The following is a 19,917-nucleotide window of genomic DNA, read 5'->3' as shown; positions in this document are numbered from 1 at the left end:
CCTAAAATGTGCATATCAAGGAATTTCAAAAATAGCCAATTGATTGAAACAATCCAATTGAATAACTAATCTGTCACACACAAAAGAAAATTGTGGATAGTATTTTGAAAACTTCTTTCAAATGCATTTGCTACCGTAGAGACAGCTCAACACATAAACTTTTTCTGGAGCAATAGTAACTAATTTCCTTCTAGTTATTGATTGAACTGGAATTGTTAGAATGATTTGCATATGCTTCATTGTTACGTATAGCTTGTAAAAATGTGAAATAAAATTGATTACTCTTTTCACCTTGCATATGGTGAACTGTAAATTAAAGTTAAACACATAAAATATTTATGAGTTTAATAGGATTTAAAATGAAATCCTATTGTCCCAGGAGAAAAGAAAATTAGAAAAGAATGAAATGATCCTCTGTGTTTGTGTCCTTAAAGCAACCTAAGAAGCTCTGAAGAGAGGAGAATGGGTCAAATCTGTTCTAATCACTGGACTCTCTTTTCTCTGGGTTCAAAATGAAATGTTAGTGGAAGAGTTGCTATGCTATCCCTTGAGAGCACTTACAGCAGGTGTTTAGGGCCTGAAGAACAGTGAGATGCTAGGGCGCCCCCTTGTCCTGTGAGGAGTAGCTGCCTTGGTGACTGGGAAGCTCAGTGGTTAGATCTGGGTGGCTACAGCACTAGAGAAATCTGGACCCATGTCCCTACCACTATACAGGCCTGAAGGACAAAATGATCCTCAAGCTCCCCACGCCTCCACTGCATTGAAGAAGGTCTGGAATGTAACACAATTTTTTTCTTAAAGGGCCAGATAGTAAATATTTGAAGCCTCAAGGACCATGTGATCTCCATTACAAACAACTACAGTGTTTCACGGCACTAACGCAGACATAGAGAATATGTAAATAAATAGACCTGACAGTATTCAAATAAAGTTTTATTTACAGAAACAGGCGACAAATCAGCAAATTCTATACATATGGAACAAATTCTCTACGGCCAAGCACACGGTTTAATTCAGTTGAAGATTGAATTGACCTTAGGCAAATTATTTAGCCTTTATAAACTTTAGATTTCTGACATGCAAATTCTCTTGCAGGGCAATTATGAAGATATAATGCAAAAGTATATGACTCAGAATACAGCAAAGAAATTCTAAATAAACCTAGTATATAATGCTTTTGAAAAGACAGGTAAAACATTGTCCTGAATGTGGTGTCATTTTTTATTATGTCATGATATTTTTGAAAAATGAGTTTATAACTCATTCTCCTCAGCTGATTTTTGTATATACCTATTTTGCACTTCCCCACCCATTTATTCTTATGTATGGTAATTATAGCTACAGTAAGTGGTCGAGTAATAAGATACCACTAACGTAATTTAAAGGATTTATTCTGACATTTAAAAGAAGTGCTTTGTTTAATTGCAACTCATCATTTTCCATCCCTGCCCAAGGCAGGATGATTTCTGATTGGGCCCCAAAGTTAGAAAACTATTTCAAAGTTTACTGCATCCTTACATGCATCTAGATTACCTCATCTTTATCCTCATATGAATTCAAATTAATTTTTAAAAGTTAATATTTTTGTTAATAAAATGAGCAATACATTTTAAAAATTCTTTATTTTGCAAAAGTTAATTTAGGGACTATTTATGGACTGTTTTAAAGACCTTGTGCAGATTTATTAAGACTTTGGACTGTATCAATTTACTAATCGCCCTACTAGCTAAATCACTGATTGCTAATTGTGTTCTAGATACTGTGCTAAGCACTTTATATTTCATGTTTTTATAGCCCTCCCCGTGGTAGGCATTATTACGATGATCCCCATTTACAGATGAAGAAAATGAGGCACAAAGAAGTTTAGTACTTGTTCGGGAACACCTAGCTACATATGTAGCAGGAAGATGATTCTACCCCTGGTGATCTCACTTCAGCGCCTATGCAAACCATCATGCTAAATTTGAAAACACTTAAAAAGGACCCAACTAAGTGTACAAAACATGGCCACTTCCTCATGCCTTGCAATTAGCAATACATTTGTTCTCTCCTTCTTCCTCACATATCTTTAATATGTTACCCATAAACACTTTGCATAGGAAATATTTCAATTCATTACCGAATATGAAAATATGCTTAGTAAAATTTGAAGTTCTGCTGATTTTCGTAGTAAACCGAGTAGATTTACTCAACTTGTCAGCACACATCACATTACTTTGATACACATTTTAAGAACATTAGTAAAATTGACAGGGAAGAAAATGAACAGCACCCAACTCTAAGTGACACATTATCCCCTTTAAAACTGCTCTCTAATAGAGACATAGAGCTTCTTTTTATTTATTTATTTATTTATTTATTTATTTTATTTTTATTATTATTATTATACTTTAAGTTTTAGGGTACATGTGCACAATGTGCAGGTTAGTTACATATGTATACATGTGTCAATCTGGTGTGCTGCACCCATTAACTCGCCATTTAGCATTAGGTATATCTCCTAATGCTATCCCTCCCCCTTCCCCCCACCCCACAACAGTCCCCAGAGTGTGATGTTCCCCTTCCTGTGTCCATGTGTTCTCATTGTTCAATTCCCATCTATGAGTGAGAACACGCGGCATTTGGTTTTTTGTCCTTGCGATAGTTTACTGAGAATGATGATTTCCAATTTCATCCATGTTCCTACAAAGGACATGAACTCATCATTCTTTATGGCTGCATAGTATTCCATGGTGTATATGTGCCACATTTTCTTAATCCAGTCTATCATTGTTGGACATTTGGGTTGGTTCCAAGTCTTTGCTATTGTGAATAGTGTCACAATAAACACATGCATGCATGTGTCTTTATAGCAGCATGATTTATAGTCCTTTGGGTGTATAACCAGTAATAGGATGGTTGGGTCAAATGGTATTTCTAGTTCTAGATCCCTGAGGAATCGCCACACTGACTTCCACAATGTTTGAACTAGTTTACAGTCCCACCAACAGTGTAAAAGTGTTCCTATTTCTCCACATCCTCTCCAGCACCTGTTGTTTCCTGACTTTTTAATGATTGCCATTCTAACTGGTGTGAGATGGTATTTCATTGTGGTTTTGATTTGCATTTCTCTGATGGCCAGTGATGGTGAGCATTTTTTCATGTGTCTTTCGGCTGCATAAATGTCTTCTTTTGAGAAGTGTCTGTTCATGTCCTTCGCCCACTTTTTGATGGGATTGTTTATTTTTTTCTTGTAAATTTGTTGGAGTTCATTGTAGATTCTGGATATTAGCCCTTTGTCAGATGAATAGGTTGCGAAAATTTTCTCCCATTTTGTAGGTTGCCTGTTCACTCTGATGGTAGTTTCTTTTGCTGTGAAAGAGCTTCTGCACAGCAAGAAATGTAGAGCTTCTGCATAATCTTTTTGAAATACTCTTTACATTGTCTTCGCCATTATGTCAAGACAAGCTAATCATTTGAAGCTGGGGTCATCAAAGCTCTTTTAAAAGAGAAAGATCACTATTGCACCCTCACACCATTGCAAGGACCTTTATTATAGCTTTGTGTCTAAAACTGTTTAATAGATATTCTGAAGCCTTAGACAGATGTTACAGCAACTCTACTATGGCCTGTTATATAAGAATTTTCTCTTTGCTTTTAGTATTCTTTTCACTTTCATGTTTAGATATACCCATTGCTTAGCTGTGTGACAAATGGTGCAATCAGAGAAGGGGAAGACTAAATGCTTATTATTCATTTCAGAAATTAATGTTTACTAAATTCATATTATGTAATTATTAGTAAAGATAATTTTACAAAATAAATACTAGAATGAAAATTGGAAGTTTATTTACTTCTTTAAAAATTATACTTTTAATGCAATGTTAAATTTAATCCTCACATTTGGTATTGACTAATTGCATGAACATTACCAAGTCATTTAAAATCCTTATGCTTTTTGAAAATGTAATTTTATTTTAGATTCAGGGAGTACATGTGTACGTTTTGTTTATTACATGGTATAATGCATACTAGTGGGAATCAAAGCTCTTATACTTTATAATTAATTTAGGTATAAAAACAAATGACAGCTAAAATCAACATAATTGTGATGTTCTCTAATTTTGTGGAAATTAGCAGAAGTCATTAACAATGGGGACATTCTTTGTCCCCATATCTAGTTGAGGAAGTAAAACATATGCTCAAAGATAATTAATGATATGGAATTAAATCAGTGACAATGATAATTCTCAATATTTTAATTCTTAATCTTTCCTTGTTCTGAAAAGCCAAAAATTCATACACAGGGTGTTCTTTTATAAATGGGACCTTTATAAACAGCACTATCATTTAGTGTGCTTGTACCTAGATTTTCCTTGAAATCCAACTGTTATTGTTAGTTAGCCTTGAAAAGAGCAGATAATCTAACACATGCCAGTGTTCTCAGGAACCAGGTGACTTCCACTTACTACATGAAATGAAAGCATTGTCAATTGTTGTAGTCCATTCAAGCTGCTATAACAAAATATTACTCCTATTTTTTTCCACTCCTTATTTTATTCCCTTTGGGCAACCATACTAATATAAATATATATATATATATATATATATATATATATATATATATTTCAATTTATATTTTATTTTTAAGTACATCTGCAAAACAACAGAATAAATTCCATTTTTATATTTTGGAGTACACTGTAAAAGGCACTGCAGAAATGTGTGACAGGTAAAAACTATAGATTTAGAAAGAATGATATTTAGGAAATAGAAAGTATAGTTATGAAGATTGAAGGATTCTATAAAAGACTTAAAATACTCACCATGAAATATAAGAAGAGATGCAAAACATCGTTCATTGTATAATGTCAAAAAATGCTGAAGCAATACAATAAAAAGGAGTGCTAGAAAAGTGACAGTTACAGAAGGGAACATTTATTTTGCATAATTGCATATTTTCTAACTTTGGATAAAGCAGAAGGCAATCTCAAGAGTAGGGAGATCAGCTATCCTCAGTGGAGTCAACAGATTAGAAAGAAGCTAGATATCATAATCCAGAATATTAGATACAGTGTATCTTTAATGAGAAAGAAGCAATCTATATTTAAGTTAATTGATTTTAAAGTGTTGGAGAGATTCTTGTAAATTTAGACCTTATGTGCCCTCGAACACAGTATGATGCCGTGGGTCTTCCAAAGCCTGTTGGAAAAGTGTGCCTTCTTTTGAATATATCTATAGGAATTAGACCGTAGTCAAGTAAATTTTCAAAACTGTGTTTCAAACAAAGTCTGATGGGCTTAGTCATTGCATTATATCTTAAAGCTTTTAGTATGCTCGTGAACATTATGAATATTCTGAATGGAAAACAGCATGTAGCTTTGTTCTGATCAGAAAACAGATTTTTTTTTTTTTTTTTGCTTGTTTGTTTGTTTTAATTTTTTAACATGGGCCAGGCGTGGTGGCTCATGCCTGTTATCCCAGCACTTTGGGAGGCCGAGGCAAGCGGACCACCCAAGGTCGGGAGTTCGAGACCAGCCTGACCAAGATGGTGAAACCCCCATTTCTACTAAAAATACAAAAAATTAGCTGGGCGTGGTGGCATGTGCCTGTAGTCCCAGCTACTCGGGAGGCTGAGGCAGGAGAATCGCTTGAACCCAGGAGGTGGAGGTTGCAGTAAGCCGACATCATGTCACTGCACTCCAGCCTGGCAATGGAATGAGACTTTGTCTCAAAAAAAAAAAAAAAAAAAATTAACATCTTGTGTCATGGACATGTGTTTGTAGAGATCTGAAAAATGCTGATACACTATTTACAACTCACTTAGTTTATCATAGAAATATTATATAACCCATTGCTTATCAGTAGACCAGAGAAACAGATCCTTTCAAACAGCAAAAATAAATCAAAAAAGTGTTTTTTAAAATACATTTTTATTTTTTGATTTTTTTAATCTGAGGTTTAATAAACCCATTAGTTTTTTCTATCAAACTGAATGTTGAGTTTTATTATTCTATTTTATTTTAGAGTGTGGTCACAATAAAATACAAGTCTGCACAGTTCAATTTTGACTTGCATTGATAAAAATAAAATGATTAGCTGGGTTTTTCTGATTTTAGTACCACATTAACTTATGTGGTGGTTCTACCTAAATATCGAGGAATGCATTCTTTATTCGGTGATAGGAAACTGAATGTTTTTGGGAAATTTAGTTATTAAGGCAAAAAAATCCAGAAAATAATTCTGTGATGTTTCTTTTTAATTTTTTCTGTTTGTATCTATCATCTCTGTTTGTTCCAGTAGCTGAAACAATAACTGATGTTGATAGGGGCTAAGACAGCATGATTATAACCTATCTCCCCACAGTTACCCTGTAAGTGTTAATCATTTCTTGGAAAGTATCTGCTACCTGCATGATACAGACCTTTCCAAAAGAGACATTTATGTTCCTAGAAATTGCAATTGCTCATGTTTCTTGCCACTGACATTCTTTTAAAAACTGAATCCAAAATTGTTTGCAGAATATATTCCCAGGAAGAAATCTTAAATCTTATGACTTATCTTTAGAATGAAAAGGATTTTTATGACTAACTTGACCCCTAAATAAACACGCTCTGATGACATGAACTCTTTTAAGTAAGAATAGGAGAGCAAGTTAAATAAATAAACTAGTTTTAATTATAAGAACAATCAGAAAGTAATGAGATATTTTATCTTTTTATGGCACTAAATATTTCCTTTTTACTTTGTGTGCGTGTGTGTGTGTCAGGATCTCACTTTGTCATCCAGGCTGGAGTTCAGTGTTGTGATCAAGGCTCACTGTAGCCTCTAACCCTGGGCTCAAATGAACCTCCCACCTTGGCCTCCTAAGTAGTTGGGACTGCAAGCATGCACCACCACACTTGGCTAATTTTTTACTTTGAGTAGAGATGGGGTCTCTCTGTCTTTCCACTTTTAAAATCAGTTGTTTTATTCCATAAATAAATCAAGGCATCAACTTATCATCTATATGCGTCTATATATTTACCTATCTTCTATCTTTCTTATCTGTATATCTATGTTGTCTTCTCTTATTGATAATATAGTTTTAATGACGTTCAAGGGCCTGAACTCTGAAACTTACAGAATAAGTTTTGATGCCCAGAAAAGTGAATTTTCTCACAACGTAAGTTTGAAATGCTTACCCAAGTCAAAACCATTTGCTATCACCAAAGAAAAGAAGGAAGATGAGTTTCAACTTCTAAAAGAAAAGGAAATATTTGATTTAAAAATTAAAGTATAAGTGTAAGCACGCATTTCAATGAACTGAAAACTTTTCCACCATTAACTGGAAAAAACCAGTATTATTTCACAGATTAGGAACAGGCCCAGAAGAGTAAATTAATTTCTAATCTTCCTATGTCTAATATTTAATGCCAATTATGGTTCTTAACTCTCTATTAGAGCCAATGATCTTTATTTTTAATCAAAAAATGTAATATCCTTATTTCTGTTCTAATAAAATTTTATATTATATCTGCCTTTATAAATAACTTTTCCAAGTTCAATTTAGTACCTGAACTATAATATAAAGGAGATATATGGAAAAAGTAATTTACAATGAATGATACATGTCCCAATACACACTAAATGATCAAAGGAAACATGAGAAAGTGGTCAGATATTTTCACATGCATAGACTCATCATGAATGTAACAGCTGTGAAGGCAGATACATATCTAGTAGGTTTTACTGCTCAAATACTGAGAGTAGTGCTGCCTTGGGTGATATGATTTTTCAAAACTGATGATGAGTTCTTGAAAATGTATACAAAATGAGATAAAGTCATCTCTCAATTTACATAGAAGTTATAGTCCCTGAAAAATAATAAATGTATATGAAATATCCTGAAATACTTATATATATATATGTAAAATGGAATTAAATTCTAGGATCAGATAATTATAAGCAGGTTTTCACCTTTGGGAATATCTTGTAGGACATTTGAAACCTGGGCAGAGTCTCAGACAAGTCGTTGTACAGAACTGCCCCGTGTATTTCAGAGCATCCGGATTCCTGGTTCTTTACCACTAGACTACATAGCTATCACCCCCACCTCACCCCACTCCTATTAAGCAAAAATGCTGCCAACATTTTCCAGAGTCAATGAAGGAATAGGACTACCTTGATTGTGAGCCAATAAGATGGGTAATTGTCTTAAAGGGAGATGTGAAGAAAGTTCTCCTGACAGCAGTGATCTTTATATTCTGTCTCACATGCCTCAAATACATGGGATGTTGGGTCTGTCAATAGCTGGATAAATCATAGACAAGAAGCAGAGTACCTAACTGTTAGCATAAGACTTCTCCGGACTTTAATTTTAACAGATCAGCCAATTGAATAAATAGAACTGTATATATCCAGTACCTTTTACATGATGGACGTTGCAATCAAGTATATTCTAAAAAAGCCCATTATCTACTAAATTCTGAGAGGCTGCTGGATATCGGATGTTTTGTTGTCTTTGACATTTTTCTGAATTCCGGAGGCATCATTCAATATTCAGATTATTATGTCCAATATTGATTTCAGTATATTTTAAGTATTCCTGGGCATGAATAGTTATTCAAATTATAATCAGACCTTAATAACGCTCTAATTTATTTAAAAATGATCTTTATAACTTTCTAATCTTTAGAACAGTAGGTGACTAAATAGAAATGTGATAAAAGTAAAGAATATGGCAAGTCTATGAATTCTATTAATCCATTAAAAATTATCATGTAAAACATATTTTTCCATGGGGAGATTTAGTATACATTAAGTGATAAGCGTAGCGTGAACACTTTAATATGCTGTCTCTCAGGCTAGATGCATAAAAATATTTCTTGAATGAAGAAATGAATGCTGTTGTCTTAGTGTGCTCTGTTTGCCATAACGAAATACCTTAGACTGGGTGGCTTAAAAAACAGAAATTTACTTTCTCACAGTTCTGGTGGCTGGAATTCTGTCATCAGGGTGCCAGCAGAGTCAGGTTGGTGAGGGCCTCTTTTCCTGGCTTATGGATGGTCATCTTCTCACTGTGTCCTCACATGGCCTTCCCTTGGATGTGCATGGGGACTGGGTTGGGGGCTGGGGAGAGAGAGAGAGAGAGAGAGAGAGAGAGAGAAATCTAGGCCACAAATTCTATAAAATTAGTAACCTACCCTTGTGACCTTATTTAACCTTAATTATCTCCTTAATGGTCATATCTCCAAGTACAGTCATATTGGGAGTTAGGGCTTCAACAAGTAAATTTTGCAAGGAGGCACAGTTCAGCCCATAGCCACTATGAATCAGTTTCTATAGGAAAAAAGCATTCATCTATATATATACACACATTTATATACATTATATATTACATATAAATATATATGTATATTATATATGTATATATATTATATATGTATATATAGATATATACATATATACATCATATATATACATTATATATATTATGTTTATATATGTTTGTGTGTGTATGTGTGTGTGAATATATATACACACATTTAAAAATTCCCAAAATTGTTAATAGAAGCCTTTAGATTGTGAAATTATAAGTGATTTCTTTTTACCTGTGTGCATTTCTAGAACAGATAACAAATATTAATGAGTGAAGGAAGACATATGCATTTGTGCTTATGAATTTTTAATTAAACGTTTTTATTTGGAGATAACTATAGATTCACATGAAATTGTACAAAGTAATACAGAAGGATCAAGTGTACTCTTTACCCAGTTTTCCCTAATGATTACATCTTGGAAAAGTATAGTACAATCTCACAACCAGGATATAGACACTGATGCGGTCAAGATACAGAACATTTCCTTCATTCCAATGATCCCGCATGTTGCTTTTTTGCGTAGCTGTGCACGCTTTCCTTCTTTCCCACTCCTTTCTTAATCACCTGCAACCACTAATTTGTTTTCCACTTCCATAACTTTGTCACTTTAAGAAACTTATATGGAAACTTTAAGAAATTTTATAAAGAAATTTTATAACTTCTTTATAAAGAAACTTTATAACTTCTTTATAAAGAAACTTTATAACTTCTTTATAAACTTTATAACTTCTTTATAAAGAAACTTTAAGGAACTTATATAATGGGATCATACAGTGCATTTCCTTTAGGGACTGACGCTTTCCATTCAGTAGAATTCTCTGGAGATTCATTCAGGTTGTTGCAAATATGACTAGCCTGTTCTCTTTCCTGCCGAGTAGTATCTATGATATGAATAAGTCACAGTATCTTTATTCACTTGTTGGAAGTCATCAGGGAGGTTTCTAGTGTTTGGCTATTATGAATGAAGCTTTCATGAATATCTGTGTACTGATTCTAGAATGAACATAATTCTTCATTCTCTGTAATAAATGTCTAAGAGTTCAATCACTGGGTCATACATTAGTGGCATGTTTCGTTTTTTTTAAAGAAACTGACAAACTGCTTTCCAGAATGACTGTACTATTTTACACTCCCACTTACAGTTTATGAGTTATTTATGTATTCTAGATGATACTTTTTTGTTGGCTATGTGGTTTGTAAATATTTTCCCCCACTTTGTAGTTTGTTTTTCCATTCTTTTCACATGAGTTTTATGCTGAGCGAAGTTTATTTTGATTATTTTTAATTTATCTTTTTTTCATGGTTCATGCTTTTGATGCTAAGACGAAGAATTCTTTGCCTATCCTTAGATTCCAAAGATTTTATTCTATTTTTTCTAAAAATGTTATAGTTTCACATTTCACATTTACGTTCATATTTCATTTTGAACTTACTTTTGCATTTGGTCAGAAACTTAGGTCAATGTCCACTTTTTTGCCTATGGATGTCCATCTTTTTTTTTTTTTTCTTTGAGACGGACTCTTGTTCTGTTGCCCAGGCTGGAGTGCAGTGGGGCAATCTCGGCTCACTGCAACCTCCGCCTCCTGGGTTCAAGTGATTCTCCTGCCTCAGCCTCTCGAGTAGCTGGGACTACAGGCATGTGCCACCACGCCCAGCTAATTTTTTGTATTTTTAGTAGAGACAGGGTTTCACCATGTTAGCCAGGCTGATCTCCTGACCTCGTGATCCACCCGCCTCGGCCTCCCAAAGTGCTGGGATTACAGGCGTGAGCCACTGCACCCAGCCGGATGTCCATCTTTTCTCTAATTGCTTGTATACTTTTTTCAAAAATCATTTGGGCATATTGTAGGTGTCTATATTGGGGTGCCCTGTTCTTTTCCATTTATTTGATGAGTTTACCACTCTGTCAACACCACACAGTCTTGATTTTCAAAGTTATTTTGGTTATTTTATTTTCTTTGCCATTTTGAATAAGTTTTAGAATAATCTATCACATCCACAAAATGTCTTTGATATATCTATAGTGTTTTCAGGTATATTCTCTGTCTAACTTTTTTAGCAGTTGCTTTAGGTACTGCAGTATATATTCATTACTTATCAGTCTACAAGCATCACCATTTAACCAGTAAAGCGAAGCATAGAAACTTTACATCCCTTTATGTTTCTTTAGCCTCCCATTTGTAATATAATTATCTTAAAAGATTTACTCTGCACACAACAGTGTTATATTTTTTTTTTGCTTCAACCATCAAACAACTTAGAAAACTCAGTATAAGGAAAGCCTACTTTTATGTACCCATATTTTTGCTCACGGTGTTCTTTCTTTTTTCTTGATGTTCACAGGTTTCTTCTTTAATTGCTTACTTCCCTATTGCTTTTGAAAATTCCTTTTGTCCATTCTTTGCCATCTGTTGTGGCAAATTATCTTGATTTCCTTTCATCTGAGACTGTTTTGATGTTCCCTTTATTTCTGATATTTTCACTTAGCATAGGTTACTGGGTTGACAGTTTTCATTTCATATTTGAAAAATATTGGGCCACTTCTTTCTGTTCTCTGTGATTTCTGATAAGAAATCTATTATTATTAAAATTGTTTTCTTCTATGTAACATGTCATTTTCCTCTGGCTGCTATTAAGATTTCTTTCTTGTCTCTAGTTTTCAGAAGTTTATTTTTATTTTTAACCAGCAAATAATAATTGTGTATATCTCAGGAGTACAAGATGATGTTTTGATATATGTATATATTGTGGAATGATTCTTCGAGCTAATTAACATATTAATCACCTCACCCATGTACTCACTAATTTTTGTGCTATTTATCTCCAAAGTTAATTTCTCATGTCTAACCGGAAATTTGTATCCTTTGACCAACATCTTATTCCCCATCCCACCTTCACTCCAGCCTTTGGTACCTACTATTCTACTCTCTACTAATAAGAGTCTGACTTTTTAGATACCACGTGTGAGCTCATGAAGTATTTGTCTTTCTGTGTCTGGCTCATTTCATTTAGCATAATGTACTCCAAGTTCACCCATGTTGTCACAAATCACAGTTTCAGAAGTTAAATTATGATGTGTCTTGGGTTAATAGTCTCTGAGCTTTACTCTGCTTCTCGAATCTATAGGTATATGTCTCTTGCTAGATTGGTGGTTTTCAGCCTTGATTTTTTCAAGTCCTTTTTAGCCCCACACTTTCTCCTCTCCTTGTAGGACTCTTTGACATGAATGTTAGGTCTTTTATTATAGTCTCACAGGTCACTGGAGCTTCATTCAGTTTTCTTTCTTTCTGCTTTTTCTTTGTTGTTTTGACTGGCTATTTTCTATTATTCTACTTATTAGTTTACTGACACATCTTCCATTTCCTCCATTCTGCTGTTGAGTTTATTCACTGAGCTTTTTATTTAAGTTATTTTACGTTCAGTTCTAAAATTTCCATTTTGTTCCGGTTTCTTTCTTATATTTTTTTTACTGAGATTTTCCATTTCTTTCCTAAAGCCTTTATTTTTAAAAAATTTTTATTATGGCTACTTTTAAATCTTTTTCAGATAATTTTTACACCCCTGTCATCTTGGTGTTGACATCTATTAGTTGTGATTTTTTCAGTCTCTTTGAAATCTTCCTGGTTCTCGGTATGATGAGTAATTTTGTTTGAACTTGAACAAGTTTTACTACATGTATCTCCGTATTTTCAACCCTTCTATTTTTAACTGTCTTTCCTGACATCGGTCTGGGAGGAGAAAGTGAGGGGTGCTACCCTATCAAAGTAGCAGGTCCCCCATTCTGCATTCGTTGGCACCAGAGATGAAATTGGGACTCCTCTGTGCTTCTGGATGAAGAGTGGGAGTTCAGGCTACCTAGATGGCCTCTACAGTGTCACCTAGAGGATGATGGTGGAAGTCCTGACTCTCCAGTGAGCTGCTTCTGACACCACCTCAGCAGAGAAGGGGTGGGCATTTTATTACCATCAGGTGTGTGTGGAAGCCCAGGATCCCCACTTGGCCTTTGCTAGTGTGGGTGCGTCGCAGCCTTTTTCCTGTGGTGGTTGGCTATAGTAAAGTTTTCTGCTGTGCTTGCTAGGTTGTTTCTTTCCTGGTCTTTTAGCTAGAGACAGCAGATTATTATTTTTATTTTTTCTGTGTATGTTGCCATTTCTGGGTGGCCAGCTTATACAATTTGAGTCTGAGATATATGAAACAAAATGACACTCAGGAAACACACTTCCATGGAATTTCTTGGTCCCAAGATACCCAGCTGGATTGCTTTTTCTCTCTACTTTTATAGTCTCCTTATGTTTGTTTTATGTATAATTTCTAGAGTTTTAAGTTGTACATAAGAATCAAGAAATGTCTGTCTACTCCATTTTTCTAGGAGCATAAGTTAGTGTGCTTATAGATTTTTAGACATTCAGAATAGAAAAAAAGGGAAACATCTATTTGTGTTTTTTTAAAGACACTTTTAAAGATCTAAGCTGATTTGTGTTCTATAAGTCTGTAAAACAGGTCCTTGCATTGCCAATGAATTTAAACAGGAATAAGACTTATTAAAGACTTATTAAACACAGATGATATGGCATGAGCTACAGGCCAAAGACATTGAAATCACTGATTATCCACCTAAGAGAAATAAAGATTATGAAAATAAAGATGGTGACTGTGTTGTCTAAATTTTATTGTCTGTAATGATAATGTGCAGATGTGATCACAGAGTATAATAAAGTTTATATGAATATATGACATTGCCAAATATAGGTGTCTAAGTGAGAATAAGAAATAAGTGAAAAGAAAACTAAAATTAGTGTTAGATAACATTGTTTCAGTGTTGGACTGGTTCAAAAGAACTGTGTGATCTTGAGCAATTATTTTAATCTTTTTGAATCTCAGATTTGACATTTTGGGCTAGACTTAAAATATTTTCCAACTCTAACTTTTTTTACTTTTACCATTGGTTATGTGGAACTTAACTAGATCAGCCATTTGATATATATTTTATAATACATTCATATACATAAGAAGGTGGTGCCACATCTTGAATATTTTAGACATGGAGGCAGTCTTGGTAGTAAAATAGAACATTCTGCTTTTCAGGAAGCAGTATGATGTGGGAGAAATTAATAAACTTGGATTGTTTAGACATGAATTTGAAACTTAGATATAAGACCGTTGTTTGGTAAACTGAGGACATTTCTTAATCCTTCTACACCTTAATTTCTGCTGTAGAATGTGACTAATAGTTTATGCCTCATAGGATGTATTTTGAGGGTTTAAAATGTTAATTCTTGTAAATCCCCCCTTGAATTATGAAATTTAAAAAATAAACCAAGTTTAAAATTGTGTAACTACATTCACTACACACATACACATTTGTATAAACATGAATGGTATCTATAGAATTAATTATAAATTGCCTCATTTCCTCTTTTGTAGGAATAATAACATCTAACAAAAGGCAATTTGTTTTTCATCTTTGTATCTCCAAAAGCAATATACCCAAAGTCTGATGCATTGCTATGTTCAGCAAAATTCACTGAAGAACTGAGTAAATGAGTAAATAAACTAAAAGAGAAATTATAAAAAGGATGCTCTGAATAAAATGAAAAAAAACAAAGAGCTTAAAAAAAAAAAAGAAAAGAAAAGGCCAAAATCAAAGTTTAGCTATTTTGAAGGCCTCAGCTATCCAGGGTAACTGATATTCCTATCCAGTAAGATAGGAATGATATTGCAGTAGGCTTAATGGTGTTTATTTCTTACACAATTCCTTTGATTTAAGTCCACATACATTTCAGTGATAGTTCAGCTTGGTTAGTCTTGCAAATTAAAGTATTACTGAAGCCAGACTGTCTGAAAAGAGATGTGTTCTTGGAGAAGAATAATGGTCAGTATCCAGGGCAACTAGTGTATTCATCCAGAAAATAACTGGTGTCCCTTCAGCATGAGATACTGATACTGATGGATTGATTTAACATTTCCTAGAAACTTTCCATTTTTAGGCATCAGATAGAATTTTCAAAAGGCCAGCAGCTACCTCTCCTACCTGCCTCATTGTATAAATTCATCTACAAAGATTAAAATAACAGATAGCTAAAGAAAGCCATTCTGCTCATATATATATATATGCACATTTCTTCCAGAATAACTTTGCTTACAAACTGAACAGAGGGAGAAGCATACAAATAAGCTTAAAAATATTTCCTTTGGTGACATAATTCAGCAGATAAAAGGAAAAGTAGGAGATTTAAAAGTTTCACGTTTGAATTCATAAAATTATCAAATAACTTACATTAATTTTTCTCTTCTCTGAATTTCTTAGTTTTTGTATTGTTCTTGAGAAGGTTATAATGTGTTTTTTGTAAGTTTTACACATAAGAAAACTAACATGAATTTATTTGAGCTTGAGGCAATATTTCTCTGTGTTTGACTCTCTGAGAACATTTAAAATTATAAAAAAAGATTAAAACTAATTATTATTTTAACCATTTAAATATTATTTAAACTAGTTTACAATAAAAACTCAGGTATTGTATGACTACAACTAAATAACTCAAGCATGTGCTTTTTCTGAACTTCCTAGCAACCAAGACATTACGGGAAGACTGTTAAGTTATACAGTGCTTTGATTTGATAGAAAAGAACAAAACTGTTTAGCAGAAAAGTCATTTTTTTATAGTCCTTTGATTTAAAATGTTATTATAACAAGACCTTTTATTTACATAGGAATTTTGAGAATATAAAAAAAGTAAAAATCAAGATGCTAAATTATTTCTAGCAGCACATAATAATAAATAAGTCATCAAAAGGAATATGGTTGACCATTAATATATAAAATACATTTTAATAATGTACAATTACATTGTTAAATTACTAAAAGAAGCTAACATTTAAAACTAAAGTCAGTAAGATACATGATCTTAATTATTGCATAATTATGAAACGTTAAGAAATAAAAACAGAGAAAATATAAATAATATAAGTAAAGATGTGTCTTAGAGGGAAGAAAGACTAAACAGTTATACACATATTAAAGGAGAAACTGGCCAGGCACAGTGGCTCACCCCTGTAATACCAGCAGTTTGGGAGGTCAAGGCAAGTGGATCACTTGAAGCCAAGAGTTCAAGACAAGCCTGGCCAGCGTGGTGAAATCCCATCTATACTAAAAATATAAAAAGTTAGCTGGGTGTCATGGTGCTCGCCTGTAATCCCAGCTATTTGGGTGGCTGAGGCACGAGAATTGCTTGAACCTGGAAGGCAGAAGTTGAGTGAGCTGAGATCACATTACTGCACTCCAGCCTGGGCAACAGAGACAGATGCTGTCTCAAAAAAAAAAAAAAAAAAAAAAAAAGAGAAACTGTCAATAGAAACTGTCAGTAGACTCATGCTCTCATGCTAATATTTCCATGAAGATGCCAGCAGAATCCTATGACCACTGATGTAGCTACTGCAAATTTGTACAATCTGTAGTTTATTCTGCTAACATGATAATTCTGCTCATTGAAGGCTAAAGTACCCTAGTATTTATTTGTAGGATCCAGAGCTGGGACTGAGCACAAACGGGGAAAGAAGGTCAAATCACCCCAACATGTAAAAGCTGAACCTAATCAACTGGCCAGTCCATTTGCATTTGGGCCTGCTGAATGGTTGGAAAATTAAAGGGCTTGTTAACCGAATGAAAAATAAATGCTCCAGTATCTTAGTCCATTTGTGCTTCTATAACAAAATACCAGAGATGGGGTAATTTATAAATAATAGAAATTTATTTCCCACAGTTCTGGAGGCTGAGAAGTGCAAGATCAAGGCACCAGCAGGCCTGGTGTCTGGTGAAGGCCTGTCTCTCATAGATGGTGCTTTATTGTTGCATCCTCGCATGACAGAAGGAATAAACATGGTTTCCTTGCATGGCAGCAGAGTGGAAGAGATCAAACCCACACACTTAGGCTCTTGTATAAGCATGGGCTAATGAGATCTCTTTCCTCATGATTTTATCAGCTCCTAAAAGCCCCACCTCTTAATACTATCATACTGGCAATTAAGTTTCAACACATAAATTTTGGAAGACATCTGGACCATAGCACCCATTATAACCCCGCTTTGGGCATAAATAAGAGCACATTTGTCTTAATTTGTCAATGACATATCAGAAGAGGTAGAAGAGTCTCTTACCACAGAATGTACATTAGCATCCCTTAGGGGGTTTTTATGTAATAGTGATGCCTAACCCCAATCCGAGAACAATTAAATCAGAATTCCTGTATGAGGCATGGGTCTCATTTTTCAAAGCTCCCCATTGATTTTGCATAGTGAAAATTGAGAATAATTATTGTAGTCTACTATAGGCATAACAGAGAATTTACCCAAGGTACAATCAAATACGTGGTAAATGAGAATTTTTTTTTAATTATGGTTTTGGCAGACCTAAACCAGGTATAGATATATGTGTGCCATGACCATATTCTCTCACCTGATTCAGAATATCTGAGAGAATTCGCATGAGAATCTTCATAATTTTGGCCTTCCACAGTGCCTTGCATTTTCCCCAAGACATGGGACTGATATTACTGACATTAGGGGATACACAGAAACAACATCAATTTAAAGTTAATGATGTAGTATGAAAAATCATTCTTTACTTAATGCTCTTTCAATCCTCTGATTGACCCAGAAAGAAAATTTAAGTTTACTGATAATATGTATTTAATATCCCTGTGATACTTAATAAAAGAGAGAGAAAAACACAGAGAGAAGAGGGGGAGGGAAAAAGAGAACAGGAGAGAGGGAGGGAGAGAAAGATAATTCAGGCTAACATTTGGTTGGCAATACTATTTAGCTATAATTTGATAGTTTCAGTTTCATTGTAGAATTTTTTGGAGTTGCAGTCTATTTCTTCTGATACTAGATTTCCATTTATGGTAATGAGTCAATTTAAAGAACAATTCAAAGCAAATGATAGTAGAAATTGTATTTAGATAAGGACAAAAAATGTGAAGACATTTATCTCAGTTCAGATTAGATTCGTAAAAGCATAAACAAACAAAATCAAAGCCTGAGGCAAGAGCTTATGTTGTGCTTCTCTATTAGGTATGCAATCCCAGGAAGCAATACTGTGTGCAAGCAAAATGTGCTTCTGAAGGACAAAAAGCCTATGTGAAGAGGTGTGCTACAGAGTTGGAAAGGAAATAGTTAAATGAGAACCTGGATCATCATCACCATCATACTATTTAAGGCTTATTTTGCTTTTTTAATTTAGTTGAACAGAATAGTAAATCAAAGGTGAAAACTTTTAATAATGTTACCTTCATTAAAGTGTCTAAAGTCATTTTGACAGTTATGCAAAAGAACCTTTCAATTCTGACTTCAGGTCCTCCCACTCTGTCTTCTTATATCAAACTTAAATAGAGAAAGTAAATAAAAGCAATGATGCAAGGTTCATGTCTGTAACTCACGCTCCTGGAGGCCTCACCCTGCTGATATACTGCCGTAATAAATTACGCAACTAGTGCAGTTCTTTGATTTATTGCTGCAATAGATCATAAGCATGATGACTGACATAAACATGTGTACCATAGACAGCTGGGCTTCACAATATTTTATTTCTCTCTCCTCATTTTCAAGTGCTTAGTTTGGAAAGTAAGAAAGAAAACAAATTGACACATCCAGGAGGATATTTCTGGAGCAGCCCTCCCCATAGACTGTTGAAGTAATAGCTTTTCAGTTGAGAAGTCCCAGTGCTCTTCTCTGCTTCTAGTTCCTCCCAAAGGACTGTTTAAAAAAGTTAAAAAGCCATTAACTCATATGAATTAGGTTTTGATAATTCAGTCTGTAGTTTTTCTTTTTCATTTTTTTGACTGTATAAATACATAATGACAGACTTCATCTGCATTTCCTCATTCTTTCTCTGAGCTATTATGAGCTATCATGGAAATTGGAATTACAGACATTTAAATTCAAAGTAATTATTTAATAGGCTGTTACACCCCTACTTTCAAAAGGAAAACAGTTGTTCTGTCATGAGTCCAATCATTTTTTCAAACAAGATTTATACTGAGGTGTAAATGATCGCTTTTTATTTCATAGTTAAAATGATGCTTCATCATGTCTCCTGAGAGCATTTCTGCAATTGGCAACACAGGGCCTTTTAATGATTTGTGTGGTCATCTGTTCTCCTAGTTCTTTGTATCTACCTGGGGAGCTGTGTGGAATGCATGACAGTATTTGATCATAAGAATTCTTTTGACCCTCCCCAATATTTAATATTTCCAGACCTTGCATCTATTTTCTTACGAACTGTGACAGGTCTAAGATATTACTCAATTTGCTGAGTTATATATTCTATATTTATTAATATTGCAGAAACACAAGACACTTGGTCAACAAATATAGTTCTTTATTGATACCACCAGATCAGCAGCCACAGCAACAACGAGACCATTAGTTTCCCACATCTAGACCACCAGCAATGCCACGAGAGCTGACGGAATCTTTCCAAGTGGGTGGTGGCTTTGTTCACATGGACAGAAATAGAGAACAATGGATTTTCTCCATTTACATATATAGGATACGGTCAGCCATCCTATTTCCTTCTTCC

The 19,917-nt window shown here is 34.2% G+C and overlaps 1 protein-coding gene across 1 annotated transcript in view; it reads left to right on the top strand.

The window, feature by feature from the left end:
• LRP1B (LDL receptor related protein 1B) overlaps positions 1 to 19,917 on the top strand; it is a 1,899,171-nt gene that overhangs the window by 1,527,506 nt on the left and 351,748 nt on the right. The gene's annotated exons all lie outside the window — the stretch shown is intronic.

The sequence above is a fragment of the Pongo abelii genome, chromosome 11 (assembly GCF_028885655.2).
Source record: "Pongo abelii isolate AG06213 chromosome 11, NHGRI_mPonAbe1-v2.0_pri, whole genome shotgun sequence".
Taxonomy (NCBI): Eukaryota; Metazoa; Chordata; class Mammalia; order Primates; family Hominidae; genus Pongo; species Pongo abelii.
Note: the sequence above shows the minus strand (reverse complement) of the source record. Positions and strands in the feature narration are given on the sequence as shown.